General features: G+C 44.6%; 1 pseudogene; it reads left to right on the top strand.

Moving 5' to 3' along the window:
• The first annotated feature begins 2,739 nt into the window (after positions 1 to 2,739).
• On the top strand, positions 2,740 to 3,255 carry LOC117088714 (annotated as a pseudogene).
• The last annotated feature ends 2,145 nt before the right edge of the window (positions 3,256 to 5,400 follow it).

Below are 5,400 nucleotides of genomic sequence, written 5' to 3'. Positions count from 1 at the left end.
GAAAATATATGCATTCTTATTTTGATTTTTTCCAACCACTTACATATGTAATCATTTTTCTTAACTTGAAGGTTTACAGAATTGGCCAGGGAGCTATAGTTTGCAGACCTCTGACATGTTTCAAGTTTGACTAAGTAGTCAAAAACACCAAACTGGCAGCACCCATCCAAGCACATTTCTGGGGGAAGGGAATCCTACTCAGTGGACAAGAGTCTGTTGTGGAGATGGACACATTAATGCCAACATCTAATGCGTATTCAGGACCAACCACATGCCTAAGCTCCGCACTTTAACTTAGACTATCTCATGTCATCTTCAGAGGAACTCCATTAAGTAGTTACCTCTGATTTCACCCCTTTACAGTTGAAGAAATCGAGCCATAAAGAAGTTAACTAGCTTGTCCAAGGTCACACAACTAGTTTGTGGTTAGGTGGGGATTTGAACTGAAAGAGTCTAACATCGTGCTGAATGCCTTCCATTAAACATTTAACTGTAGTCTCCCTCTCCCCTGCATTCTTACTCTCCAACCCACAGGCCTTCTCTCCATTCCTCTCAAACTCCCACTTTGATCTGCCTCTGCTCCAGCACTGCCCAGTACTTGGAATGCTTCCTGCCACACACACACCAGACCGTTTTCTGGATCTTTTTGATTCTTCAGGTCTTAACTCAAATTTCACCTCTTTAAGGAAGCCTTCATTGATTACCCAAGTGAAAGAAATAACACAGGCACGCGCAAAACATACACAAGCATACATAAGTTCTCTGACTCTCTCCTTGTCCTATACAACATTCTGTTTTTATAGAAGTTATATCTATTTGGAAATTTGAAATTGTCTTATTTATTCATTTATTTTATTGTCTTCTGTTAGATTGCCAGTACTTGACTTTGTCCATCTTTTACCACATTATAATTAGTTTCCACAATGCCTGACACATTGTAGATGTTCAATATATTATTTTTCATTATTATTATTATTATTATTATTATTATTATTATTATTTTGAGTCAGAGTCTCACTTTGTCGCCCAGGCTGGAGTGCAGTGGTGTGATCTCAGCTCACTGCGACCTCTGCCTCCCTGGTTCAAGCAATTCTCATGCCTCAGTCTCCCAAGTAGCTAAGATTACAGGTGTGCTCCACCATATGCAGCTAATTTTTGTATTTTTAGTAGAGATGGGGTTTCACTGTGTTGACCAGGCTGGTCTTGAACTCCCGACCTCAGGTGATCCACCCACCTCTGCCTCCCAAAGTGCTGAGATTACAGGCGTGAGCCACCATGCCTAGCCACATCATAGATGTTCAATACATTCTAACTCTTTGTTCTGATACTGACTGCATTTACTGAGAAACTTTCAAACTCTATTTTAATTCCATCTATTGGGAGAGATTTGCAACTTATGAAAACTTTTGGTCCCTGTATAGGGTGGATTCTTGCAGTAGGTGAACAAATAATTATTCTGTTTAAGATGTGACTTCGAGGGCATCAACCACAGCATAACATCTAATGATGCCTTAACCTGAGAGTTACGTTTTCCACCGGACGTTCATAAGTCAGCATTTCTGTTGCCCACTTATGTATTTTAGTTAGTCCTCATCTTCCCCAGAAAGTGTCCCTGGTCCTTGAAAATAGAAGATCTAGCCATTACGCACTTAGAAGACAGATTTTTCTTCAAATAATTCCTTCCAGGATCACCCAGACATGACTGTGTTTAGCTAATTTAGGGAACTGTGTCCTTAACAGTCTCTCATCTGCCTCCCCAGTCTCTCTTTTCCTCTTATCACAACCTGCCTACACTTCTCTCTCCTCTTCCTGTCTTCCAATGCAGACCTATCCCAGGATGTCTCTCTCCTAGTCTTATCCCCTCTTACCCTATCAGATATACCTGCCATGCCCCTTATATCCCAGTGGCCCTACTTTTAAAGACCCTTCCTAGTGAACTCTTCTCAAACGCAAACAGGATCATTGATGATATGAATGTGTGGAAGGTGTATGGCTTCCTTCCTTCTTTCCTTCCTTCCTTTCTTCCTTCCTTCCTTCCTTTCCTCCCTCACTCCTTCCTTCCTTCCATTCCTCCTTCCTTTCCCCCTCCCTCCTTCTTTCCTTCCTTCCCTTCCTCCCTCCTTCCTTCCTTTAGTATCCCAGACTTCAGCATCATGTGATATACCCATGTAACAAACCTTCCTTCCTTCCTTTCTTCCCTCCCTCTGTCCCTCCCTCATTCCTTCCCTCCTTTCCTCCTTCCCTCTCCTTCCCTCTCTTTCCCTCTTCTTCCCTCTCCTTCCCTTCCTTCCTTCCTTCCTTCCTTCTTTCCCAAACTTTCTGTAAATTGCTTACATTATTTTATAAAGTTGATTTTTGACTGGGTATGGTGACTCACACCTGTGATCCTAGCACTTTGGGAGGCCAACGCGGGCAAATCACTTGAGGTCAGGAGTTCGAAACCAGCCTGACCAACATGTTGAAACATTGTCTCTACTAAAAATACAAAAAAAAAAAAAAATAACCAGACATGGTGGGGGATGCCTGTAATACCAGCTACTTGGGAAGCTGAGGCAGGAGAATGGCTTGAACCTGGGAAGCAGAGGTTGCAGTGAGCCGAGATCATGCCACTGCACTCTAGCCTGTGCAACAGAGTGAAAGTCCATCTGTAAATAAATAAATAAAGTCTTTTTTTAAAAGTTAAGCCAAAATTCCGTCACAGCCTTCAGAGCCTGGACCAGAGCATACCCCACAAGAGCCATGACAACAAAGGCCATGTGCGTGTTGGAGGCCTAAGGCCTCATGCGGGCACCATCCACTTTAAACAGAAGGAAAATAGGCCAGCTGTGGTATCGGGATGCGTTACAGGATTGGCTCAAGGTCAGCACAGATTCCATGTCCATCAGTTTGGAGCTAATACGCAAGGTTGATACGCACCTTAATCCTCTATCCAAAAAACATGGTGGCCCAAAGGATCAAGAGAGGCATGTCGGAAACCTGGGCAATGTGATTGCTGGCAAAGATGGTGTGGCCAATGTGTCCACTGAAGATTCTGTGACCTCACTTTCAGAAGATCATTCCATCATTGGCTATAAAAGAGTGATCCAGAAGAAACAGATGGCTTGGGCAAAGCTGGCAATGAAGAAAGCACAAAGACGAGAAACACTGGAAGTCATTTAGCTTGTGGTGTCATTGAGATTGCCCAATAAACATACCCTGGAATGTGACCCGAGTGCCAATAACTCCACCGTTATCCTGCTAGCTATGAAAATGTAATGTGAGGCTGGGCGCGGTAGCTCACGCCTGTAATCCCAGCACTTTGGGAGGCCAAGGCGAGCGGATAACAAGGTCAGGAGTTCAAGACCAGCCTGAATGACATGGTGAAACCCCATCCTACTAAAAATACAAAAATTAGCCGGGCATGGTGGTGTGAGCCTGTAATCTTAGCTACTCAGGAGGCTGAGGCAGGAGAATCACTTGAACCCGGGAGGCAGAGGTTGCAGTGAGCTGAGATCAAGCCACTGCACTCCAGCCCGGGTGACAGAGTGAGACTCCATCTCAAAAAAAAAAAAAACCGGGCCGGGTGTGGTGGCTCACGCCTGTAATCCCAGCACTTTGGAAGGCTGAGGCGGGTGGATCACGAGGTCAGGAGATAGAGACAATCCTGACTAACATGGTGAAACCCTGTGTCTACTAAAAACACAAAAAATTAGCCGAGTGTGGTGGCAGGCGCCTGTAGTCCCAGCGACTCGTTAGGCTGAGGCAGGAGAATGGCCTGAACCATTCTGGGAGGTGGAGGTTGCAGTGAGCGGAGATTGTACCACTGCACTCCAGCCTGGGCGTCAGAGCGAGACTCCATCTCAAAAAATAAAAAGAAAGAAAGAAAGAAAATGTAACGTGATAAACATTAAATACTGTACTTGTAACCGCCCAAGTGGTTCACCTTGCCTGCTGCCTAGACAGAACCGATTCATCCAGACAGAGGAATTGCAATAGACAAAGAGTAATTCAGTCCAGGCGCAGTGGATCACACCTGTAATCCCAGCACTTTGGGAGGCCAAAGCGGGCGGATCACTTCAGGTCAGGAGTTCGAGACCAACCTGGCCAACATGGGCGAAACCCTGTCTCTACTAAAAAATATGAAAATTAGCTGGGTGTAGTGGCGTGCAACTGTAATCCCAGCTACTAGGGAGGCTGAGGCAGGGGAATCACTGGAACCCGGGAGGTGGAGGCTGCAGTGAGCCAAGATTGCACCACTGCCCTCCAGCCTGGGCAACACAGTGAGACTCAAAAATGAAGAAAAAAAGGAAAATGTATATGACATCAAATAAAATGAAAAGCATTTGCCACAAATAGAAAGTAACTTTAAATACCACGGAAATAAAACAGTATTCTTAAATCTAGTTTAATACCTTTGCCTGCTGAAGGGTGGGATCTTTTGTTAAAAGGATGATTAACAAGTGTTAGGGATCTTCTCCTAAATTTAATTAGAATGACTGGGAGAACACTGAGTCATTGTTACCTAGTACAATTATTGTCATACCTCTTTCAGGGTCTGTTTGCACTTCAATGAAGCAATTGGACGCTTGGCTGAAGGGAAAACACTCTCTCAAAGTTGTATTTCAGGTGCTAGGGCTGGTGGGGGCAGGAAAGGTAAGGGCGCATGCCTTAGGGTTAGGTTTGGGTGATCAGGTGGTATTTTCCTGAAGATAATACATCCTATGGTATCCTAAAGTGTCTGGCCCCACAGGTAGAGATTCAGGTATGTGGGTGATAAACTACTCATTCCCAGGCCTGAACACATCCCTATAGCTACTCACACAGATATTCAAGCAGGAAAAAGTATGCTTTCTCTCTCTTTATTTTTTTCTTAGTAGAGACAGGGTCTCACTATGTTGCCCAGGCTGGTCTTGAACTCCTGGGTTCGAGGGGTCCTCCTGCTTTAGCCTTCCAAAGTGATAGGATTACAGGCATGAGCCACCATGCCTGACCACCCCTCCCCTCCCCTCTCCTCCCCTCACCTCCCCTCACCTCCTCTCTTCTCCTTTCCTTCCTACCTCCTAGATTTCTTTTCTTTCTTTCTGTTTCTTTTCTTTCATTTTCCTTTCTTTCATTCCTTCTTTCCTCCTTCTTTTCTTTCATTCTTTTTTTTTTTTTTCCTTTCCTTCTGGATCTCATATCTGTTTCCCAGGCTGGAGTGCAGTGGCGTGATCTCAGCTCACTTCAGCCTCGACCTCCTGGGCTCAGTGATTCTCCTACTTCTGCATCCCAAGTAGTCGGGACTACAGGCATGTGCCACTGTGCCCAGCTAATTTTTTATATTTTTAGTAGAGACAGTGTTTGGCCATGTTGCCCAGGCTGTATTTGCTTTCTTTCTACTGGAAATACTTAATAGGGAAAGGCAGAAAAAAAGACAACAAC

This window comes from Trachypithecus francoisi, unplaced genomic scaffold (assembly GCF_009764315.1).
Source record: "Trachypithecus francoisi isolate TF-2019V2 unplaced genomic scaffold, Tfra_2.0 Lachesis_group10, whole genome shotgun sequence".
In the NCBI taxonomy this organism is placed as follows: Eukaryota; Metazoa; Chordata; class Mammalia; order Primates; family Cercopithecidae; genus Trachypithecus; species Trachypithecus francoisi.
The sequence above is the reverse complement of the archived record's forward strand: the minus strand, read 5'-3'. Positions and strand labels throughout refer to the sequence as shown.